This window comes from Corythoichthys intestinalis, chromosome 3, assembly GCF_030265065.1.
Source record: "Corythoichthys intestinalis isolate RoL2023-P3 chromosome 3, ASM3026506v1, whole genome shotgun sequence".
Taxonomy (NCBI): domain Eukaryota; kingdom Metazoa; phylum Chordata; class Actinopteri; order Syngnathiformes; family Syngnathidae; genus Corythoichthys; species Corythoichthys intestinalis.
In genome coordinates, this window is record NC_080397.1 from 57,359,900 (window position 1) to 57,386,418 (window position 26,519).

Below are 26,519 nucleotides of genomic sequence, written 5' to 3' on the forward strand. Positions count from 1 at the left end.
TCCCAGTCCTCTTCTGGATCATCCAAATGCTCTCCAGCGAACCGCAGACGGGCCTGGACGTGTACTTTCTTCAGCAGGGGGACACGTCTGGCAGTGCAGGATTTGAGTCCCTGGCGACGCATTGTGATACTGTGGTCCCAGTTCTCTGTAGGTCGTTCACTAGGTCCTCCTGTGTGGTTCTGGGATTTTTGCTCACCGTTCTTGTTATCATTTTGATGCCACGGGGTGAGATCTTGCATGGAGCCCCAGATCGAGGGAGATTATCAGGGGTCTTGTATGTCTTCCTATTTCTAATAATTGCTCCCACAGTTGATTTCTTTACACCAAGCATTTTACCTATTGCAGACTCAGTCTTCCCAGCCTGGTGCAGGTCAACAATTTGTCTCTGGTGTCCTTCGACAGCTCTTTGGTCTTGGCCATAGTGGAGTTTGGAGTGTGACTGACCGAGCTTGTGGACAGGTATCTTCTAAACCGATAATGACCATTATACAGTTAAAATACCGTTAAAATAGGTGCCATTAATACAGGTAACGAGTGGAGCCTCGTTAGACCTCGTTAGGCCTCTTTGACAGCCAGAAATCTTGCTTGTTTGTAGGTGACCAAATACTTATTTTCCACTCTAATTTGAAAATAAATTCTTTAAAAATCAAACAATGTGATTTTCTGTTTTTTTCCCCACATTCTGTCTCTCATGGTTGAGGTTTACCCATGTTGACAATTACAGGCCTCTCTAATCTTTTCAAGTAGGAGAACTTGCACAATCGGTGTTTGACTAAATACTTATTTGCCCCACTTTATATATATATATATATATATATATATATATATATATATTTTTTTTTTTTTTTTTTGGGAACCGGAATTTGGTTCCAATTAGCTTGCTGGTTTAGATATATTGGTTTTGAATTCATTCATTCATTCATTTTCCATGCCGCTTTTCCTCACGAGGGTTGCGGAGGTGCTGGAGCCTATCCCAGCTAACTATGGGCAGTAGGCAGGGGACACCCTGAACTGGTTGCCAGCTACGAAAAAAAAAAAGCTTTATTTTCTAATTCTGAAGGATTTGGTGAATCTACATGTGAAACGTTTGGTACCTTTACCAACGTTAACAACCACTGACATTGAGTATACCAAATGTTTACCAAATCCATTGTGGTGGTGTTTACAGACAAGAAATGAGCAAATGAACTCCACTTGGAGCTTGAGAAAGTTACGCACAGTCATCTACATTTGCAAATTTTAATATTCTGTGGAATCAGGAGGTCAACTACAGCATGTAAATAAGAATTACAGAGCATCCGACTCACTCAGACCTGCTTGAGCTCTATATATAAACTTTATACATTTACATTGTGATTGTGCATCACAATTAGGAGGGAGTGAAAACAGTCTTTGTGTATCTGCAAAACTAAATATAAAAATAAGCAAGTAAGTAAAAAAAAAAGTACAGTGCCTTGCAAAAGTATTCGGCCCCCTTGAATCTTGCAACCTTTCGCCACATTTCAGGCTTCAAACATAAAGATATGAAATTTAATTTTTTTGTCAAGAATCAACAACAAGTGGGACACAATCGTGAAGTGGAACATTTATTGGATAATTTAAACTTTTTTAACAAATAAAAAACTGAAAAGTGGGGCGTGCAATATTATTCGGCCGCTTTACTTTCAGTGCAGCAAACTCACTCCAGAAGTTCAGTGAGGACCTCTGAATGATCCAATGTTGTCCTAAATGACCGATGATGATAAATAGAATCCACCTGTGTGTAATCAAGTCTCCATATACATTCACCTGCTCTGTGATAGTCTCAGGATTCTGTTTAAAGTGCAGAGAGCATTATGAAAACCAAGGAACACACCAGGCAGGTCCGAGATACTGTTGTGGAGAAGTTTAAAGCCGGATTTGGATACAAAAAGATTTCCCAAGCTTTAAACATCTCAAGGAGCACTGTGCAAGCCATCATATTGAAATGGAAGGAGCATCAGACCACTGCAAATCTACCAAGACCCGGCCGTCCTTCCAAACTTTCTTCTCAAACAAGGAGAAAACTGATCAGAGATGCAGCCAAGAGGCCCATGATCACTCTGGATGAACTGCAGAGATCTACAGCTGAGGTGGGAGAGTCTGTCCATAGGACAACAATCAGTCGTACGCTGCACAAATCTGGCCTTTATGGAAGAGTGGCAAGAAGAAAGCCATTTCTCAAAGATATCCATAAAAAGTCTCGTTTAAAGTTTGCCACAAGCCACCTGGGAGACACACCAAACATGTGGAAGAAGGTGCTCTGGTCAGATGAAACCAAAATTGAACTTTTTGGCCACAATGCAAAACGATATGTTTGGCGTAAAAGCAACACAGCTCATCACCCTGAACACACCATCCCCACTGTCAAACATGGTGGTGGCAGCATCATGGTTTGGGCCTGCTTTTCTTCAGCAGGGACAGGGAAGATGGTTAAAATTGACGGGAAGATGGATGCAGCCAAATACAGGAACATTCTGGAAGAAAACCTGTTGGTATCTGCACAAGACCTGAGACTGGGACGGAGATTTATCTTCCAACAGGACAATGATCCAAAACATAAAGCCAAATCTACAATGGAATGGTTCAAAAATAAACGTATCCAGGTGTTAGAATGGCCATGTCAAAGTCCAGACCTGAATCCAATCGAGAATCTCTGGAAAGAGCTGAAGACTGCTGTTCACATACACTCTCCATCCAACCTCACTGTGCTCGAGCTGTTTTGCAAGGAAGAATGGGCAAGAATGTCAGTCTCTCGATGTGCAAAACATACCCCAAGCGACTTGCAGCTGTAATTGGAGCAAAAGGTGGCGCTACAAAGTATTAACGCAAGGGGGCCGAATAATATTGCATGCCCCACTTTTCAGTTTTTTATTTGTTAAAAAAGTTTAAATTATGCAATAAATTTTGTTCCACTTCACGATTGTGTCCCCCTTGTTGTTGATTCTTGACAAAAAATTAAAATTTTATATCTTTATGTTTGAAGCCTGAAATGTGGCAAAAGGTTGCAAGGTTCAAGGGGGCCGAATACTTTTGCAAGGCACTGTATATTAAATGCATCTTACCAGATATAAAATGACTACTACATAATCTGTAGTAATCGTTTGGAGCACAGTTTTCTCGTCGAATTGCAGCAGTCCATCTTGCTCTCCTCTCCGGGTCTCTTGGAATACGGTAAAACCTCAAGTCTCTCCATCTATCTTCTCTGTTATTGCAACCGACCGCCACACACGCCTTCACCATTTTGATTATTAATGTTAACGAGCAGAAAAACACGTCGTAAATAGGAGGAATGTACGTAGCCGTAACAGGTAAACATGATGTGTTGACGGACAATTGGGCGGCACCAGTCAGGAGGAAGGAGTTGTGACGTCACGTGGGTAGGGTCTATACATGTGTCCAGTCCTGTATCCAATGCGTGACATTTTTTTATTATAAAAGAGTACTCACTCTGGCCATTTCGAGCTTGGCTGCTCCCCTCCTTTGCTTAGCTTTAGCCTCCTTTACCAGTCATCGTCCTCTTTCTTGATATCTCGGGACATTTAGGTGGCTGCACCTGTATGGTCGGCACCGCATCTCCTTTGAGCAGCAATCTTTTAGCAAAACCCGATTTCTCTTGTCCATAGTTCGACAAACTTTCAAGGTGGAAAATGCGCACCACAGAAAAGCGTGCCGGAGGCTGTGTCTAGAAGATTAGCCCTCTTTGCACGGACGAACTTTACCCATTGTCTGCGTAGTCCAGCTTTTTTTTTCGCGTTCGGGAACTCATGGATACTATATTCCGATAAATAACTATTTGTACACCACATAGCACAGCAGTTTTGAACTATTTTTGTGATGTTTTGGTCAAACAAACCCCAACGCTACTCTATCGTCGTTAAAAAACAATGGCACCTGGCTCCGCCTCGACTGTCAATCACTTGTCGTGACGTCTCCGCCCCATTCGGCTGTTTCCGGAACACTTTCGGAAATGTTCTTCATTTTCGATCTATTTTCGATAATTGCTCATTAATGTGATTGAGTTTTTTGTTAACTTTATCAATATTTGTTATCTTGGCACATAACGGTTCTATTGATGTCTCACACCCCCTTTGCCGCTACATACTCTTTAAGTTCTCACAACTTTAAAAGAAAAAGTGCCACTCACTTAAATTTGATAATTCCACACTACTTAACACAATAAGTTTGTTTACTTACTTTTCCCAAGGTAATCGGTTTCCTCAATTTATTTAAGTAAACTTAACTTGTTAGAATTTACAGTGTACATGGCTTGCAAGTGGGAAAACCAGCAAAATCGCCAGTGTATCAAATACTTGTTATTCCCACTGTAAGTTAAATTATCTGCCAGTGCTTCAGGTACACTGTAAAAATTAACCTATAGAATTTACCCAATAAAGTTGAGGTAACAATTTGCATCTACTTTTTTTGGTTAGATTTAATTCCATATACTGAGTATAACGTAATTGAAATAAAAAGCTATGAAATACTTAAAGAAATTGGGTAAAATTTACCTAATGTGTATGTATATATTCAACACATACCTACTCAATAAAATTGGGTAAAATTACCTAATATTTATGTGTATATTCAACAGATACTTACTCAATGAAATTGGGTAAAATTTATCTTCATTGGTAGTAGGTAATACCCGATAATTCATTCATTTTCCATGCTGCTTTTCCTCACGAGGGTCGCAGAGGTGCTGGAGCCCATCCCAGCCAACTACCCTGAACTGGTTGCCAGCCAATCGCAGGGCACAAGGAGACATTCACGCACACATACATACCTATGGATAATTTAGAGTGTTCAATCAGCCTACCATGCATGTTTTTGGGATGTGGGAGGAAACCGGAGTTCCACACAGGAAGGCCGAAGCCCGGGATTGAACCCTTGATCTCAGAACTGTGAGGCAGATGTGCTAACCACTAAGCCACCGTGCCGCCATACCTGATAATTACTAATAGTTGATTTATAAGATTTATAAGATAATATTACTATATAAATCTTACCAACCCTCTCATTAACAGAGGGGTGTCCTAAAAACTAGCATGGACGTACACGAATGGCACCACTTCAGAACCATTTTGCCGTAAATGAGGGGCTTAGAGGAACGTCATCACTCGATATTAATATCTGAACCCCACGCCCCCAATTTACTGCAAAACTGACACGAATTTGTGTTTTAATCGTGCTAGTTGTTAAGACAACCCTCTGTTATTGAGAGGGTTGGTACGCTCCATTAGCCGCGAGAGCTAAGCTAAGGAAACTAATATCTCAATAAAAACCATAATACTGTATCTAAAAAACCGTTGTAGCACAAACGATTTACATCATTTTCATTAAAAAAAAATGCTTCTGGTGTTACAATTGGGAATTGTGCTATTTTTTTCTAGTTGAAAAGGTTTTAGACATTGCATTTCGCCTGACACCTATCGACCACAGTTCTTTGGGGTATATGTTACCCTATTTTTCCATGTGATAGTTGTTACTGTTAACGAAGAGGTAGAATGTGTGAAATTTACCCATTATTTTATAATTCCTTGGGTGACAAAGAAGATTAGGCAAATTTTATACAGTTTGGATAGATTATATTTACCACTCTCCAAAATCGCTTTTTTCAGTGTAAATTTTACACAGATTTCTTGAAATAAGGAAAATAGCTATTTGAAAATAATCTTAACACACATATTTTAAGCAAAAAGTTAGTATATATAATCTTTTTTTAAAAATCTAAAAGGTTCTTAATTCAAGAATATGCTTAATGCTGAAATATGGCTGAAGTGTGTTTAAATATCTTGAATATTCGACGTTTTTACACCAGGAAACAACGTGGTTTCAGACGCACGGACGCCATGCATCTCTATGGTAACAATCGTCAATTATCGTTGATTGGCCGAGCCGTGGGAATGTTTGTATTGGTCGGCCTCGCTGATTGGTCGATGGGCGGTCCGTGCAGCCTGACGGGCTGCAGCGTTCCGGGTTATTGTCAGTCTCAGCAGCTCGGCACCAGGGCAGGACCGCCGCATCCCGGAGCTGCCAGCCCTTTCATCCGAATTCAACATTTTTCCTCGCTTCTCCCATCCCCTCTTTATTGGTTCATGTACCAAAGAGGGCAACACGGGGTGAGGTCAGTACACGAGACCAGTTGGAGACCCCCACTGTGGATGCGGAGGGAAAAACATCTTGGAGGGGCGAAAGTGACGGACCAAGCGAAGCCGGATCACCGGGATTTCTTTTCCCCTTCTCCAGCGAGCCTGGTCGAATTTTCGCTAACAGTTTTAATTTGTGTCAGTGCGCCACTCGCACAGGATTTTACCCTTCACTTTTGAATGATCATTTTGACACCACTTTAAATCGATGCGTAACAGCTGGGATCTTTTTCTTTTTCCTCTCTCTCTCGCTCGCTCCCTCGCATTTGGAATTGTGGAATACTGCGTAGCGCATAAATCAAGCAGCCAGTCTTTCCACTAACTGCCTCGTGGTTTCGGAGATAACAGCGAGAGAAATCCAAAGCGAGCCGGGACCTTTCACAACGCTCCGGAGGCGAGACGTCGACAGCCCCGAAGCGCACTTTGCGGTGCGCAAACGCTCCTCCGAGGTCCGCACAATTTGGCAGCCGATCCGAGAATTTTTCACAAAAAAAAAAAGCTCAAGTGTGGGATTTAACTCGAAGAGGATAAACTCGATCATCGTTTGACATCGCTGGATGGATTGGAGCAAAATGAAGCATTTCTAATTGGGAGCACACAGATGTCAATGTTCTCTATCTGCATGGAGCTCTAGTCTGCACTACGGAACAATTTATGGTAAATATATTGATATTATTCTAACCTTTCGACACTGTCTTGTCTTAGGGATCCTAACTAGATGTTGAATGTTCGTAAAATCTGTCGGCTTGCCTAATGACGTCCCGCATGGGAGCGGCGTGTGAGTGAACCACAATAAAAACAAGTGTCGTTAAAAAAAGGACATGTTCCGAATGGCTCCAGGAGCCACTTTGAAGTGTGATTGACCGGTACCGCTCCGATCCAAACGTGCTTCAATTAGTGCTTCTTCACCCCGGAGTGTTAATGACATCTTCTGTGCTTTTATACTCTTCCTGCATATTACGAGCAGGATTTTCTTTTACTGCAGAGCTCGTAAAATTCAGCGAGATGTGAGCGTCCAACTGTAAAACTTTTCACTCCCAAGGATGATGGCGAGCTTGTCTACGTGTGTGCTGCAGTCACACACACACATCCCTGATAAGAAATGCAACATATGCCTGTTTTTGAAAGGGCAAAACTAGTATCAAAACACGACAAATTCAGTAGAACCATCCTGGATTTGTTGTGTTTTTGGCAAGGGCATTTAAAAAAAAAAATTAAATATCCCAGATAGGAGAACGTTGATTTTCCATCAAAATCATCAGTATGGTTGACATGGAAATTTTCGACGTCAAGTGATTTTGAAACAACGTTGTTCTATGGTACAGTGCCTTCCATAATTATTGGCACCCCTGAAAAAGATGTTTTTTTTTAGCTTCTAATTATTATTATTTTTTAATTCAAATAATGTAGGACCTTAATGGAAAAAGAGAGAAAAATCCAACCTTCAATACAAGTGCATTCATTCAGTGGGGAAAAAAATCCCACATAAAGAAAAAATTATTTGACATCAAATAATGTGTGTCACAATTATTAGCACCCCTGGTGTTAATACTTTGTACAACCCCCCTTTTGCCAACAAAACAAGGTCTGGGGACTGAGATGGCCATTGAAGGGGCTTGATTTTGTGTCTAGTATTATCTGGGATTTTTGCTTAAAATAAGTCTGTTAAGAAAATAGCTAGCTGAAAATAGGCTTATCTCACGAAATCTAAGTGAATAAAGGTTATGGTGTCCTGAAAAAAGGGTCCCGACCTGGCCATTGTGAACATTTTTTCCCTTTGAAATATAAAGGCAACATCAAAGGCATGCAAATCGGCCAAAATAGGCTTATGTGTTAAAAGGTTAATTGATAAGTCAAATAAGCAATGCAAAATAAATCCGGATTGATTTACACTAACTTTCATGTAAATTGGTTCAGGTGATACAACGTTCGAGTCAAACCTTTGTTTTCATAAACAACTAAAGAAACATTTTGAAAACTTTCAGAATACATGTCTGGATTTTATCAGCAAACTTAAATTGCTATATTAAAAGACAAATTATATTAACATACACAAGAAATACAAACTTTTAATCATCTCTTAACTATCCAGGAATGCACAAAAAAAAAAAAATAAAAAAAAAAAAATTACAGAATAACAATTCAATAAAAGTGGAGCCTTCCTTCAGGTAAAACATGACTGTTTTTGTCCACAAGCACAGCCAAACTCAACAAAAAAATGAAAGCTCCTTTGAGCTGCTTAATTAACGTTCTCACAGTTTAATTAACGTTAGCAGTAGAAAACATACAGGAGGATATTTCTGTCAAAGTAGCTTCCTACTCGAGTTCGAGAAATTCACACAGATTAATGTTATGCTAACTCTGATGCAGGCCGGACTTTCAGTAGCAAAATTAGTGGTGTGTTCAGCACCTCCACAACATTGACGTATTTTTTACATTACTTACAGTGGCTGCTGCTGGCCGGAAAAAAACTTCTCAAAGGGGGCGGAGGAGGCGGGATGTTGTCAACATGAATCTGTCGGGGCTGTGTGTGTGTCTGTGTGGCGGGCGGTGTGGGGGGATCAAGTCATCAGCCAATCAAAGTAGCTAATGGGACAAAAGAGCGATTCCTGCTTAAGATAATGTAACTCTCGTACGAAGCAAAACTGAGAAGCATAAACATCCGTACCCAAACCTGCCAAGTTTACAAATTTTTAATGCCTCAAACTAGGGTTGTTCCGATCATGTTTTTTTGTTCAGCATTGCGCTTAGGATCTAAGTTGCATCAGAATCTAGAGATGTCTCTTGTGAAAAAAAACGTAAAAGACTTTTAAATACGTCTTTGGGACACTGAAACAATTAAAAATGGAATATATTAATACGTTTTTGGGAGCAAATGAGTTAATGCTATGCCAACTCTGATGCAAGTTGGACTTTCAGTAGCAAAATTAGTGGTGTAAAAAAAAAAATAGTGGTGTTTTCCCCAACTCCACAACATTGACGTTTTTTTACTAGGGCTGTCAAAATTATCGCGTTAACGGGTGGCAATTAATTTTTTTAATTAAAAATATTAATAAAATAAAAATAAAAAAAAATTGTATATAATAATAAGAATATTACAATAATATTGTAAATGAAAATATTTGACACAATTAACGCACATGCCCTGCTCAAACAGATTAAAATGATAGCACAGTGCAATGTCAACTTGTTACTTGTGTTTTATGGAGCTTTGTCGCCCTCTGCTGGCGCTTGGATGCGACTGATTTTATGGGCTTCAGCACCCATGAGCATTGTGTAATGATTGACATCAACAATGGCGGGCTACTAGTTTATTTTTTGATTGAAAATTTTACAAATTTTATTAAAACGAAAACATTAAGAGGGGTTTTAATGTAAAATTTCTATAACTTGTACTAAAATTTATCTTTTAAGAACTACAAGTCTTTCTATCCACGGATCGCTTTAACAGAATGTTAATAATGTTAATGCCATCTTATTGATTTATTGTTATAATACACAAACACAGTACTTATGTACCGTATGTTGAATGTATATATCCGTCTTGTGTCTTATCTTTCCATTCCAACAATAATTTACAGAAAAATATGGCATATTTTATAGATGGTTTGAATTGCGATTAATTACGATGAATTAATTTTAAAGCTGTAATTAACTCGATTAAAAATTTTAATCGTTTGATGGCCCTATTTTTACATCATGTACAGTGGGTGTTGCTGGCCGAAAAAAAAAACTTCTCGAAGAGGGTGGAGGAAGCTGCATGTTGTCGACATGAGTCTGTCGAGGCTGTGTGGGTGGGTGTGATTTTATTTGTGGTGGGCGGTGTGGGGGGTCAAGTCATCAGCCAATCGAACGTGCATTTGAGTGAAAAAAAAATGGATCGGCACATTCAGCAAGTGAAAAGGCATCACTGTAATAATGGTAGGGTCTACTCTATCCTTATAACATTTGGGGATACAATCTAAATGACCTATATAACTGAACTCATTATACTTTTAAATGCACATAAGGTTGCTTAAAAGTTGGTGGGAGCAATTTGAGCATCCTGAAAAGTTGCTAGTCAGTACTTCTCAAATAGTGGGGCGGGGCCCCCCCAGGGGGGGGGGCGCAGAATGATACTGGGAGTGGCTCATGTGACCATGGGGAACATACTTTTTTGCCGTACTAGAATAAAGTGTAATTGCCCAGCCACTGAGTGGGTGGCAGTGGCGCTCTCATTTTCAGCATGTGCGCAGTATCTTTTAACCAAACAACATCACACAGCAAAGAGCACTGGAGATATGAAAAGCGAAGATGAAGAAATATGGCGATGCATATGTAGCATTTGGCTTTTGGCTTAGACTTCTAGCACAGTGGGAGACGAGGACCAGTCTGTTTACTTTGTCTTTTTTTTTTTTCAACGAAAATGCGCCAAATATTACCAACAATCGTCGCGCTTTGTCCGTGTTAACTCAGTAAACCAGGGAGCACTGTCAGCATCACATAAGGTGGCATAAGTTGCTCAGTGCAAAATAACCCAACACCAAAGCAAAGGAGCTGATACTGCCTGCAGCAAAAATAAAAACTGTCTCTCTGTCCAATGACACAGTCGTTTTGGTTTTATTGATTTTTGTTTTTTCAGTCTAATTGTTTGGCATATTGTCCTCTCGAGTTAATGTTGCCAGTCAATTTGAATTTATGATTATTTATTGATTTTATTAAAAAAAAAATAAAAAAAATTCCAGAATTGAACGGTCAAAAAATGTATTGAGTCTGTATTGAGACAGTATGGATGTGTTATTTATTTATTTATTTTTTTTTTACACTTTTTTCCCTTTAATATTAAAAAGGACACAATGTTATGCAAAGCTTATAATAAGAATTTTATAGACAAATGATACAACAGTATATTTACAATGGCGGCAGAGAGTTTGGGGGGAGGCGAGGAACGTTTACGTCTTCCTGGGGGTACGTAACAGAAGATACAGTGCCCTCCATAATTATTGGCACCCCTGAAAAAGCTTCAAATATTTTTTTTTATTCAAATAATATTTACTTTACTTTTTATCTCATCTGACCAAAGCACACGGTCCCAGTTGAAGCCTGGGACCATGTGTATTTTTGTGTGAGACCAAGATTGAGCTTTTTGGCAACAAACACTCTAAGTGGGTCTGGCGTGCCACGAAAGATGTGCATGCTGAAAAGCACCTCATACCCACTGTGAAGTATGGGGGTGGGTCAGTGATGCTGTGGGGCTGTTTCGCTTCCAAAGGCCCTGGGAACCTTGTTAGAGTACATGGCATCATGAATGCTTTGAAATACCAGGACATTTTAAATCAAAATCTGTTGCCCTCTGCCCGAAAGCTGAATATGGGTCGTCACTGTGTCTTCCAGCAAGACAGTGACCCTAAACATATGGCCAAATCTACACAGAAATGGTTCACCAGACACAAAATCAAGCTCCTCCCATGGCCATCTCAGTCCCCAGACCTTGTTGTGTTGGCAAAAGGGGGTTGTACAAATATTAACACCAGGGGTGCTAATAATTGTGACACACATTATTTGATGTTAAATAATTTTTTCTTTATGTGGGATTTTTTCCCCACTGAATGAATGCACTTGTCTTGAAGGTTGGATTTTTCTCTTTTTTTCCATTAAGGTCACATATTATTTGAATTAAAAAAAAAATATTAGAAGGTAACAAACACATCTTTTTCAGGGGTGCCAATAATTATGGAGGGCACTGTAATTGAGAAGCACTGTGCTAGTGTTATGTCCTTACCATCCCTATGCAATCCTACGCCCTTGGTTTTTGGTACTGAATTTGCAGGCACAGAAATTCAACATATGCTGGTTTCTTTACCAGAAAAACTATTAAAACACACACAAAAAATGCAACAAGGTTCTATAGGGGCTTTGGTACTGGTTTTGCTGGTACAGAAACTAGCGTATTTAATGGATGTCTTATCGGTCATGGTTATGTTCTTCAACGTATTGTGTAACTTTGCATTTGAATGTGCATAATGACTTGACTTCAAGTCAAATCAGTTGCAAATACGTCCCATAATGCCATGGGCATAGGCTGCACATCCACTGGGTTTGAACATTATCCTGCAATCTACTGTATCTCCCTGAGTGGAGCCTGTCTGTCTCTCTCCCGTCGACAAGCAGCTTGCTGAATGTAATATGCCCAAATCCCGCCCCCACCCCACACCCCAGCCATGCAGGGCACCTGCCATGGAGCCTTCCTGGCAGTATTGAATAAAACATCCAGTGATGTATGAGGCAGGGGGCTGCACCCGAGGGGGCACAACTGCCTCATTTACTTCCTCCACTCTGCGCCTCTGACCTGCTGAGCAAATTGCGCTCATATTAGCTCTGCGGCTGCTCCTCACCTAAACAAATAGTCTTCCCAGCATAATGCTTGTCTTAACTCAACATGATGGTTGGACGAGGCACCGGGAAACAGCGTGACAGAGGAGTTTTAATATCTAGGTCATTGAATTACCTTTCCGGAGTTTCTCGTGTTTTTTTGCCTTTTTATTCCATGACTTGCTTTTTAGAGTTTTGTTGTTTTCCTCTAACTTCAGACCTTCAAATGCCCTAGGTAGGCTTTTATCTCAGTTCCTGTCTCGTTTTCCTCATCTTGCGTCCAAATATTTATCTTTTCGTCCACAAACCACCTTAAGAAATACAGTGAGTGCATGAGTGACGGGAATGCTGGTCAACTTCCGATTTGTTCCCATTGAAAATCAATTTCTTTCCATAGAAACTAATGGAAATGTAATTGATCTGTTCCGAGGTCAAACTGTTGCCATTTGAAAGCCTTAATTAGATGTAAAGGCAATGTAACAAGTAAAAACAGAAAATTAGGGCACACGAAGAGGGCAATAAGCCGAGTGTAGAGCTCTCCCGGCGGGGGGGTGTACAACAAGTCACCGGGAACTGTGAACAGGAACTTTCTGAAACCCAAAAAGGCTCACACGCCTCTCCCTGGTGCACCTACAAAAACCTGCAGCCGTTTGGCTGGCGTGATTCGAAAAATAAACAAATTAATCTGCAGAAATCAACTGAATCCGCAGTCCATCTTCATGCTATAAACCAATGCTGTGCTGTGAGACGCTGACCCGGGTGACATCACATTCGCTTTCGTCCTAAGCCCGAGACTGGAGCCGGAAGTCATGGCCAGGGCCGGCCCAGGCCATTTGGGGGCCCTAAGCAAAATATTGCAAAGGAGCCCATATTTTTGACCCACCATTTCCTCACAGTGTACTGTGAAACCCATACTACATGCAATCCCACCCATACGTCCATATTTTGTATATTAATCAGATTTTGTTGCACTGCATACTTCAAACTTCTCACTCCAAATGATTGTCAGTACTTACAGTAGCTAGCGCCAAACCTTTTTCTAAAAGAAGAAAGAAAGAAGTTAAGGAAGAACTTAATTTTTTTTAAGCTTGTAATCAAGTATCAAAACTCACAAAAGTCAAACAAAGCAAACTGTAGTAAACAAAATAGAATATAAATTAAAGAATTGCCGGATTGGGGGCCCCCTAGTGCTCAGGGGCCCTAAGCAGCTGCATAGTCTGCGTATAGGCTGGGCCAGCCCTGGTCATGGCGTGGGATTCAACGATTAAATATATCAAACGATCGCTTTCACACACATCGAAGTGGTCCATTTAATTCAGGAGCATAAAACACCGCGTGAAATATGAAATAAACATGCTTTTTGGTGTCATATGCATTTTAAGGCCATTTCCAGCCATCAAGAATATTTGAGCAACTCACCAACCAAAGAAACTGGGCCTTTTCTTAAATTACACATCAGTTTGATTGATTGATAGTTTGGGCGCCTTAACATATTCCGCGCTTATTAATGCAGCTGCCTGCAGTGAAAAGAGAGCCGAATCTCTTGAATATCGTTTAAGTTGCTGAAGTTTAATTTCCTGCTCTGTGTATTAATCTCTTCTTTAATCCTTGCACGGTTTGATTGTCTCAACACCTACCCAGAGGCAGCCAATCTCATTTTAGCAATTACGATGACTAAAATAGTCACATCTTCAGTGTGTGTGCGTGCGCACTATTTCTTTTTTTTAACGCTGATTAATAACATTTAGGACAGTTCTGTTGTCCACACATTCACTCGATGTCAGACATCATGAAAAACATAATACGCCTTTGAACCAGACGTGCAGAAATACATCTTTTAACTCGCAAACATCAGCAGACACTTAAAGCCACATTTCCTCTCAAAGCTGCTCATTAGACTCTTGATCAAAGTGTTTAATTTCCTGAAAAGTTTCACGCGCCGGCAAACAAAAGAGACACATCCTGTCTTTCTTGCGCTTTATGCTGCTACATGATTTAATATAACCTCCACCGTCCTGATTATTGCACTATCCACAATACATAGAGACATGAAAAGGCATACAACAAAAGCATTACACACTAATCATCACTGCGGTGGGATGAACACACCCTTCAACCAGTCATTTTGAATGAGGGGATGTGCAGAGAAAATGGAATGTGACAGGACATGGATGTTGGTGTACGTGTGTGTGTGAGGGGCTTTTTTGCTCAGCTGCAAGGGCGCAGGGCAGTTTGACGTGACATTGTTACCTCTTTGTATGGTTAGCAACAATACCTTCACAACAAGGGCGTAGGTTTGGTCTTAATATTAGTAGGGACGATACAACAGCATAATCTGCATGTGCACTTTTTGCTGGGGTGGGGGACATTAATAAGACCAAACATATTCGGTGAATGGGGGTCAGGGATACATTTCTCATCAATATGAAAGTAATTAATTGACAGGCTAAATGATTAATGCAAAATGAATTTGTATTGACCTACAGTTGGACAAATAAGTATTTAGTCAACCGCCAATTGTGCAAGTTCTCCTACTTGAAAAGATTAGAAAGGCCTGTAATTGTCAACATGGGTAAACCTCAACTATGAGAGACAGAATTTGAATTAAAAAAAAAACAGAAAATCGCATTGTTTGATTTTTAAAGAATTTATTTCCAAATTAGAGTGGAAAATAAGTATTTGGTCACCTACAAACAAGCAAGATTTCTGGCTTTCAAAGAGGTCTAACTTCTTCTAACGAGGTCTAACGAGGCTCCACTCGTTACCTGTATTAATGGCACCTGTTTTAACTCATTATCGGTATAAAAGACACCTGTCCACAACCTCGGTCAGTCACACTCCAAACTCCACTATGGCCAAGACCAAAGAGCTGTCGAAAGACACCGGAGACAAAATTCTAGACCTGCACCAGGCTGGGAAGACTGAATCTGCAATAGGTAAAACGCTTGGTGTAAAGAAATCAACTGTGGGAGCAATTATTAGAAAATGGAAGACATACAAGACCACTGATAATCTCCCTCGATCTGGGGCTCCATGCAAGATCTCACCCCGAGCGTCAAAATGATAACAAGAACGGTGAGCAAAAATCCCAGAACCACACGGGGGGACCTAGTGTATGACCTACAGAGAGCTGGGACCACAGTAACAAAGGCTACTATCAGTAACACAATGCGCCGCCAGGGGCTCAAATCCTTGCCCGGTACACCAGACTCACCGCTGTTGCAGCTATTGAGTCTGGCCACCATTCAGCGGATACAATTTCCAGGGCGGAGCAAGCCACAGCAAACAGACAGCGGAGTGGACCAATCAGCGACGGGCAGACGTGACGTTAGTAAAACGACGAGGGCAGGATGAGGGACTTGCGCGCGGAAGTAAACATACGAGGAGAGCGGAGTTTATTCAACATGGCTAGCGCGAGACAGACTGTTGTCAATGACTCGTGTCGATGTGTTTTTGGTAATTTAAAACTGATTTTACCGTGGATTGGAACATATTCTCGGCTCTCCTGTTCACCATCTGTGTTGTTGTGGAGACGACTTTCGACGCGCAATAGTGACGTTGCTCGTTAAGAACACGTCACGCAAATAAACGAATCTGATTTGTCGATTGATTTTGTACCTGCTCGAGAGGCCGTTAATGGGCTGATTCCCAGACTTTTCTCTCAGTGTTTGAAAAATACAGGGAGAACAGTCTGGCCGTGCCAGGCAACTCAAATCCTGCACTGCCAGACGTGTCCCCCTGCTGAAGAAAGTACACATCCAGGCCCGTCTGCGGTTCGCCAGAGAGCATTTGGATGATCCAGAAGAGAACTGGGAGAATGTGTTATGGTCAGATGAAACCAAAATAGAACTTTTTGGTAGAAACACAGGTTCTCGTGTTTGGAGGAGAAAGACCACTGAATTGCATCCGAAGAACACCATACCCACTGTGAAGCATGGGGGTGGAAACATCATGCTTTGGGGTTGTTTTTCTGCAAAGCGACCAGGACGACTGATCTGTGTAAACGAACGAATGAATGGGGCCATGTATGGAGATATTTTGAGTGAAAATCTCCTTCCATCAGCAAGAGCATTGAAGATGAGACGTGGCTGGGTCTTTCAGCATGACAATGATCCCAAACACACGGCCAGGGCAACAAAGGAGTGGCTTCGTAAGAAGCATTTCAAGGCCCTGGAGTGGCCTAGCCAGTCTCCAGATCTCAACCCAATAAAAAATCTGTGGAGGGAGTTGAAAGTCCGTGTTGCCCAACGACAGCCCCAAAACGTCACTACTCTAGAGGAGATCTGCATAGAGGAATGGGCCAAATTACCAGCAACAGTGTGTTAAAAAGCCTGTGAAGAGTTACAGAAAACGTTCGGCCTCCGTTAATGCCAACAAAGGGTGCATAACAAAGTATTGAGATGAACTTTTGGTATTGACCAAATACTTATTTTCCACCATGATTTGCAAATAAATTCTTTAAAAAGCAAACTATGTGATTTTCAGTTCCCCCCCCCCCCCCCCCCCCACATTCTGTCTCTCGTGGTTGAGGTTTACCCATGTTGACAATTACAGGCCTCTCTAATATTTTCAAGTGAGAGAACTTGCACAATTAGTGGTTGACTAAATACTTATTTGCCCCACTGTATACTAACTTTCACACTGCAAATTTATTATGTCTTAATCTGATTTTTTTTTAATCTAGTCAAATAATTTTCTCCATCTTTTTTTGAGTGTTAAAGGCTAGTTAACAGATTAATGCGTCAGATTCTTCCACTTACTTTAAGTAAATATTACTATTTGTTCGTATTGAGCCCTTAGAGCTAAAAAAAATCTTTCACCTAAATCAAGAAAAAAAATTTTAAATAATGTTTTGAACAATATTCTTGAGTTAAGAACATTTCTGACAAACAAGTGTTTTTTTTTTTTTTTTTAAGATTAAATTTATGAACCTTTTGCTTTAAATAAGTCCGTTAAGCTCATTTTCAGCTAGCTGTTTTTCTTATTTCAAGAAATCTCAGTGGGTAAATTCGACTTGAAGCACTGTAGCAGTACCAAAATTAGTGGAGTGTTCCCCACCTCCACAACATTGACGTCTTTTTACATTACTTACAGTGGCTGCTGCTGACGGGAAAAAAAAACTTCTAATATCCCTCGTCTTTAAAGGGGCTGTGAATGTGTGTGTGTGTGTGTGGGGGGGGGGGTTCAAGTCATCAGCCAATCAAACGTGCGTTTCAGAGGAAAAATGGACTGGCACATTCAACATGTGAAAAGGGGTCAGTGTAAGTGAACGTAATGAAAGTACTGTAATTGATGTAATAATGGTAGGATCAATTCTATCCTTACAACATATAGCAAGACAATGTAAATGATCTATATAACTGAATTCATTATATAATGCAAATAAGGTTGCTTAAAAGTTGGTGGGGATAATTTGTGCGTCCTGAAAAGTTGGTAGGGTTATGGCCATACCGTCCCTATGCAAACCTACGCCCTTGCTTCACTTTATCTATTTTAGCAGCGGATGTTTGACCCCGTACTCTCACTGCGGCTGTGTGTCAGACAAGCGCCTTGTATTTTCTGCTCCATCTGTTGGAGTTTCCACCATGTCAGGGTCAAATGATGCTTCGCGGCTGCTCCTAGTAAAGCATATTTTTTATCAGGTGCCCGTGTTTTATTGTGATCACAAGAGTTGCCATTCCGGTTGGGTAGATAGCTTTTGTGAGGCAATTGAAAAGCTGTATCAAAAGAGGCTGTGCTTTTCAGTGGTGGAGAGTTTCCTTGCATCAGACTGCTCGGTTTTGTTTTTTGTACGTCCTCAATGCCTCACTACAAAAGAATAGTATACAAAACAATTACCCAAAATGACCCTAAAACCAAATTATGATTTTAAAAAAAACATACAGTGTTATACAATTTGGTAAGAAAATGAAGATTATTATGATAATTTAAACCAGCGATGAAAAGTTAGCCTGACCCTGGAGAACTTCAAATAGCTTGTATTGTAGCCATATTATTGTTTGTTGTTGCTGTTGAGCTGCCGCCGTGCAGAGCGCTGTTGGATATTTGAGTGCAATTTATTTCAGTGTTGTGAGAAGTGGGTGTTAAACCGAGACTTATTGGACCTTTTAGTTTTCAAATGTGTTCGTGTGGCATTGCGCCGTCGAGCTGCGGGGATTTGCATTTTAATACAAAGGTGCATATATTTCCAATACAAAAACTCCAACACAAACTGTAGTTGAAATAGAACGCTGTCTTTGTAGTAGCCTAGTAGTAGTAGCATGTAAACTATCCAGTATGTGTGTGTTCTGCCATTGTGCATGCCTTGTTTGGGGAAAAAAAAAATGCGTGACGATGACAAATTTGTACCGAAATGGCAGTTTTTGGATGGGAAAAACGAAATAAGTAAAATACTAGGAATGTCCCCGATACGGGCCATTTTTCAGAGGATCGCAATTGGATGAAAAGGATTGAGTTTTTAATAAAATAGCCATCTAAAGTCCGTCACTAAATCCGCTTATTACCACCTAAAAAATATAACCAGAATTAAGGGGCTTCTGACACAACAAGACATGGAAAAACTTATGCATGCATTCATTTTCAGCAGATTGGACTATTGCAACGGTATATTTACAGGTCTTGATAAAAAATCAGTCAGGAAGCTGCGGCTAATAACGAAATGCTGCAGCCAGAGTCCTCACGAATACAAGAAAGCTGGACCACATTACAACGGTTTTGAAATCGCTACACTGTCTTCCAGTGAGTCAAAGGATAGACTATAAAATACTACTGCTCGTCTACAAAACACTTAATGGTCTTGGACCAAAATACATGCTTGACTTGTTAGATTCCTATGAGACATCCAGACCCCTAAGGTCGTCTGGAACCGGTCTTCTGCATGTTCCAAGAACAAGAACCAAGCAGGGTGAGGCAGCATTTAGTTATTATGCTCCTCACCTCTGGAACAAGTTACCCGAACCTCTGAAGTATGCTCAAACTGTTAGCTCTTTTAAATCAGGGCTAAAAACGCTTTTGTTTAGCACTGCATATCCATAACTGTCTATATATTTCAATCTACCTGCTTTCTATTCCTCTTGTGCTTATCTCCATTGCTGATTTCAATTATTATTAGGAGTAGTAGTTTTTGTTTTATTTGTATTTATTTTTATTCTGTGATTAAGTGCGATCTTTTGTCTTGGTTTTTACTTTGTATTGATTTAAATGTGATTTTTATGATCTTCATGTGATGTAAAGCACTTTGAATTGCCTCGTGTTGAATTGTGCTATATAAATAAGTTTGCCTTGCCTAAAAAAATTTTTTTTAAAAACCATATACCTATATATACAGTGTATCACAAAAGTGAGTACACCCCTCGCATTTCTGCAGATATTTAAGTATATCTTTTCATGGGACAACACTGACAAAATGACACTTTGACACAATGAAAAGTAGTCCGTGTGCAGCTTATATAATAGAGTTAAGTTATTTTCCCCTCAAAATATAGCCATTAATACCCCTGGCAACAAAGGCGAGTACACAGCATAGAAAATACATACGTCCCTAAATGTCCAAATTGAATACTGCTTGTCATTTTTCCTCCAAAATGTCATGTAACTCGTTACAGGAGTGCTGTCTGCATTGCTGTAGAAGTTGAAGAGGTGTGTGTGTGTGTGTGTGGGGGGGGGGTCTGCCTGTTAGTGCTCAGACCATTCGCCGCACTCTACATCAAATTGGTGTGCATGGCTGTCACCCCAGGAGGAAGCCTCTTCTGAAGACGGTACACAAGAAAGCCCGCAAACAGTTTCCTGAAGACATGTCAACAAAGCACATGGATTACTGGTACCATGTCCTATGGTCTGATGAGACGGGCGGGCTTTCCTGTGTACCGTCTTTAGAAGAGGCTTCCTCCTGAGGTGACAGCCATGCACACCAATTTGATGTCAGAAGTCAGAGGAAAACTGGCATTGGTAAAAAGAGTTCATTGACAAAAGGGAGTGGCAAATGTCCGAAGAATCCGAAGAAATGGGCAGTTTGGTAATAGAACAGGTGAACGGGCAGGCAGACTTTCTGGCAGGCGAGCAGTACAGGATCTGCACAAAAACACAAAAGTGAGCTCAGTATCAGATTACAAAATTTCTTTGTTAGCTGAAAGTCATGTCGGTCAGTTGTTGATCTGGTGATGATGTGAGGCCAAGGACCGGTTTAAGTAAGCTGCTGACGATGATCAGCGGAACCTGGTCCCAGGCTCACCCGTCTGTGCAATCAACGCAGTGACACAAATACACAAACACAAGGAGGAGGGGCTCAGTTTGAATAATAGTATTCAATCATTGTAACATTTACATCAACGTAGAGTAAATGCCTTCTCCCTTCATATGTTTTTATGCAACAAATTTTGAATTATTTATCTTGCAGACATGGTAGATCACTTGAATACTTCGGCAATTTTATTAACGCTCGGTTGAAAAGCATTTTAAAGTCAAATAGTGACGTCAAAACGCAATTATGACTTTGAATAAAGCACTTAACATACAAATTTGCTGTCCGCTGATGTTTCGTGACTCCTGCGTGCTCTTCTGTTTAGTTGGCTTTCCGGTGCGCACTGACAGTGACATCACACGTCAACCATTAAATTTCAGATTTTTAATGCGTTCGGTCTGCACGGTCCGCCCCGGAACAGTGCGTAACCTATCATATGGACTGTCATAGCGCTGATCCGTGCTTGCCTGGCAAGGCCAGACTGCCTCCCTGTATTTTTCAAACACTGTGAGAATAGTCAGGGACTCAGCTCCTTAATGGCCTCTCGAGCTGAACCAAATAATCCGTCCAATCAGATTCGATTACTTGCATGACGTCTTCTTACCAAGCAACGTCACTGCGCGTCGGAAGTCCTCTCCGCAACAACACAGATGGCGAACGGGAGAGCCGAGAATATGTTCCAATCCACGGTAAAATCAGTTTTAAATGACCAAAAACACATCGACACAAGTCATTGATAACAGCCTGTCTCGCGCTAGGCATGTTGAATAAACTTCTCCGTTCTTGGCTCGCGCTAGTTTCTTGTCGCTTTACCAATGTCACATCCACCCGTCGTTGATTGGTCCACTCCGCTGTCTGTTTGCTGTGGCTTGCTCCGCCCTGGAAATTTGATCCGCTCAAAGGTCGCCAGACTCTGGTGTACCAGGCTAGATCCGGGGTGCATCTGGCGCACTGACGTTAAGCGGGCGTGATTGCTATGCGGATCTGGTGAGCTAATGCCGGATCTGGTACGCAGTCGTCTGCTATTGGGGTAGTTTGTTGTCTTCTGTTATCTCCCAAAATTACACGTAGGTGACGGCGCTTCAGGTGTTCATTCATGGCTGACGTGCTGCCGTGGTATGCAAGCTTGGCATTGCAAAGACTGCACACGAGAGTGACACCCTCCTTTGTTTCGTTAAGATAAGTCCATATTTTGGCCACTCTAGTCTGCATTTTTGGCTTTGTGCCACTTTCCCTGCTCTCATCCCGAGCATCCGCCATTCTCAACCTTCCACGCACATACAATGACGTCAACTATTTGGGACGGCTCTAGTGTGAGCTCCTGACCTCACTCCACCCTTTCCACCACCACCCCTGTCCTTCCATTCTGTGAAGAACAACGAAAGTCACGTCCCGCTAGACATCTAGGTTAATAAGTAGCCTTTAATATGGAAAGGATAATGTGAGCTTCTGCATTTTTATAGTCCAAAAGCGCTCATGTGCTTTTCATATGTGGTTAATAAGTACAACATGAGGCCTGTGTGTTCTTCGTGGTACAAGCTTCCCCAGAGGGCTAATTATTAGACTCTAAAGTTACTGTTTGTGTATTTTCTGTGCCCCAAAAATCTGTAAAAGTCAAGCATGGAGGGCTGTGAGCGCTGTACCTCAAGTAGCGATAATATACTTTCTCGAGCGCCAGATAGCTATGCATCTTAGGCTAGGTTCATACTACATGTCTTAATGCACAAATCCAATTTTTTGCCATATCTGTTTTTTTGGCGTGCCGGTTCAGACTGCTTTTGTTCATTGAGACCGTTCAAGTATCACGCATGCGTACAAATTCGCAGTCCAAGATAGGCTTAGCAAAGAGACCAGCATGCGCAGAAGCATCAAAACAAATTTCACATGCTAGCTGTATGTCATTCCAGATTCATTATATTTTGATTTTCAAAAAGAGGACACAAATAACAGACAATAATAATCCCCGTTATATTCAGTTTCTATGGACTGATAGAACGCATACACGCACACACATGAGCCTTGACGTGTGTGCATGAAATGACGTGGGTGCGTCAGTTTGCCCCGACTCGGCCATGTCTGCAGTAATGAAATAATGCTCATTTGGCACACAGAATGAAAATCGAAAATTGTAAGGCTTATTCTTTCCTTCGTTTTATTTTTTTTATGACTGTGGTCTAGCTAGCTTCGTGCTTAAAAGCAGAGTTCAAGCTAGGCGTTAATGCCTACATGGCTGCCGTCCTCCGTGCCTCTTGCTTTTTGCTGACGTAATTGCTGCACGAATTCCGATTTGGGAGTTTGACAGTTCAGACCGACAGTCACGTTCTGAAAAAATGTGGCCCAGATCGGATTTGAACCACATACTAAAGTGACTCAGATCGGATTTGAAATGGTCCACTTCTATGCGACATGTCCCGTTCAGACCGTCAAGTTAATGCCTGACTCAAGTCGGAAAAACGCGAAAAAATCAGATTCGTGCATTAAGGCTACGTTCATACTACGAATCCGATTTTTTGTCATATCTGTTTTTTTGGCGTGCCCGTTCAGACTGCCTTTGTCCATTGACACCATTCAAGTATTACGCATGCGCACTAATTCGCAGTCCGACAAGCGCTGAGCAAGACGACCTGCGCAGAAGCATCAAAACAAATGACCACACATGCTGGCTGTCATCCGTCATTCCAGGGATATCATATTTTGCTTTTTAAAAAGAGGACACAAATAACAGACATAAATAATCCCAGTTTAGGTTTATATTCGAAGTATATGGATCGATAGCATTGACGCACTGTCTGTGCATGTCACACACATACGCGCAGTTTGCCCCGACTCTCGGCCGTGTAAGCAATGTTGAAATATTGCTTATATGGAGCAGACAGAAAACCGATCATTCTCAGGCTTATCCTCGACCCATTTTAATTTTTTTTTTTATGACTGTTTTCAAGTCCGACCCTTCCTAAAAAGCCGTGTTCAAGGCAAGCTAGGCGCTAATAACGCACAGCTGCACCACTACCGTGGCGTCTCTCTCTTTTTTTAATGACGTAATTGCTGCATGAATTCTGATTTGAGAGACTGGACTGTACAGACCGCCGCGACAGTCTGGCAAAATGTGGCCCAGATTGGATTTGAACCACATACGAAAGTGACCCAGCTCGGATTTGAAATGGTCCAGTTCTATGCGACTTGTCACGTTCAGACCGTCAAGTTAATGCCTCACTCGAGTCAAAAAAACACAAAAAAATCGGATTCGTCCATTAGGACCTGTAGTATGAACGTAGCCTAAGACCTGTAGTATGAACCTAGCCTTGGTTGGCTCGGCACCCCAGTAAGGGGGCAAAGACAGGCAAGCTCCTTCCAAAGTGTTTCCTGGCTGAAGGATAAAAACAAATCTGACACGCTCCCCAAGTGTGAATTTGCCCTCCTTAAAAACAATGCCTCTCCTGCCTTCCTCATGCTCACATTGATTTGTTCTGGGTGACAGTGCAGGCTGCTGTGAAATCACCCCGGCGTCATTGATCTCAGCGAGAGGAGGCGAGGTTTAAGGAGTCTGGCGACAGTGAGCAACATGGGAAAATCCTTCCGCCTGCCCTCTTCAACCCCAACCAGTACACCGAAACGACGGTCTTGGCCGCTATCAGATCGGCGCCCGCTGTTACTCTCCGGCTACTGTATCTCAGTCTCAGCTAGACTTTGATGTGTTTTGTGGAGGACCGTACATGATGTTTGGTTCACCATTGTGCCTCACTGTGTTTCACATTATCTGGCAAACTCTTTATTGCCGCTGTTTTCCATGCCAGAAGCAAGGCTGTTTTTTCTTTTTTATCTCATGCAGGCCTCTGATTAATCTCCCCCCCTCTATGCGGGTGTACTTTAATCTTGAATGGAGATATCTGATTCTCCTCGGCTATTGAGGAAGATCAAACTTTAATGGAACAAGGAACCGCACATCATCCTAATCTCCATCTCCCTGCATTTTGGCCGACCGCTCTCCCTCCTCAGGCTTTGTATCTTTCTGCAGAAGCAGGAAATACATCAGACAGATAAGATATTTTCACTTCATGCTTTCGTAATTTATTCCCTATGGACAAAAGCGACCAATTTACATTCGTGCTGTTTGATTACCTGATTGAGGGAACAGTGAGAGAGAAAGGGGACTTTGCTGACATTAAGCAATGGCCGTCCGTTATCATAACTCGGATGTACGTACAGTGAAGAAATAAGTATTTGAACACCCTGCTATTTTGCAAGTTCTCCCTCTTAGAAATCATATAGGGGTCTGAAATTTTCATTGTAGGTGCATGTCCATTGTGAGAGAGAAAATATAAAACGAAAAATCCAGAAATCTCAGTGTATGATTTTTTAACAATTTTTTTGGATTATACTGCCGCAAATACCGTATTGGCCCGAATATAAAACAGTGTTTTTTGCATTGAGATGAGACTGAAAAAGTGGGGGTCGTCTTATATTCGCGGTCTAGACGTTATACCCATTTACGACGCTAGATGGCACCAGATATCATTGAAGCGATGTTCTGTCATGACTAAGGGTGTAACGCAGTGCTTCTCAATTATTTTCTGTTACTCCCCCCCAAGGAAGACGTAAATGTTTCGCGCCCCCCCAAACTTTCTGCCACCACTGTAAATAGTATCATTTGTCTATAAAATTGCTATTATAAATACGCATCTGCCTAACATTGTGTCCTTTTTTTCTAATAAAGAAAAAAGTAACATAGATCAACTTATAATAAAGTATAACTTTATTAACATTGTTTTGTTTGTAACAGAAAAGACTTGATGCGCATCAATTTGCCTGAATTTAAAAGAAAAAAAAGTCACATCCAAACTGTAAAAATACACTCAAGGTACATTTTTGACCATTTCATACAGAAAATAAAATGTAATAAAATCAGTAAATAATAACAAATTCAAATTGATTAGAAACATTCACTCACGAGGACAATATGCCAAAAAATTTGACCGAAAAAACAAAACTGAATAAAAGAAAAAAAGAGTGTCTTTGGACAGAAGGACAGTTTTTATTTTTGCTGCTCACAGTATTACCTCCTTTGCAATGGTGTGGAGTTATTTTGCAATGAGCATGCTTACAATGCTCACTGGTTTACTGATATAACACTGACAAAGCAGGACGATTGTTGGCAATATTCGGTACGTTTTCGCTGAAAAACAATCAAGTGGCTTATCAATGAGATTGGGGTCTAATGTCTTTAAGTGGCGTCTTAATTGATTTGGCTTCTGGCTGTCCGCTATAATTATTTTTAGACACAGTAAACAGTGGTCTTTCCTCATCACCCACTGTATTGAAAGTCAAAGCTAAATGGCAAACGGCACGAAAAAAAGCACATTCTCGACGGCCGAGGTAGAACCGTAGGATCGGGCAGACCGGAAGTCACTCGTGTAAAAATACGGTGAATCCGGTCTACAAACTACCGGTCACAAACTAATGTGCAATCGTAACCCACTTTTTGAGTCCATCAGATCTCTTGAGTGGTAGCTCGGGGCACAGTTGACTTGTCTTTGTTGATTTACTGCTGTCTTCTCTGCTATAATAATAACCAACACGGCCCTGTGTTCAATATAAAACCCTCGTACCACAACAAAACAAGTAGGAACTACCGTAATTTCCTGAATATAAGGCGCACCCGTGTATAATGCGCACCCCAAATTTACTTGTAAAATCTAGGGAAAATTATTGTACCTGTTTATAACGCGCACCCTAATTTATAGCATATTATAGCATATTGGTAG

At 41.1% G+C, this 26,519-nt stretch overlaps 1 protein-coding gene across 1 annotated transcript in view; it reads left to right on the forward strand.

Annotated features, from left to right (window-relative positions):
- The first annotated feature begins 6,027 nt into the window (after nucleotides 1-6,027).
- Nucleotides 6,028-26,519, forward strand: part of fam222aa (family with sequence similarity 222 member Aa) — a 185,851-nt gene continuing 165,359 nt past the window's right edge. Inside the window, exon 1 of the mRNA XM_057832705.1 lies at nucleotides 6,028-6,824. The gene's annotated coding sequence lies outside the window, so the exon portion shown is untranslated. The remainder of the gene's footprint in view (nucleotides 6,825-26,519) is intronic.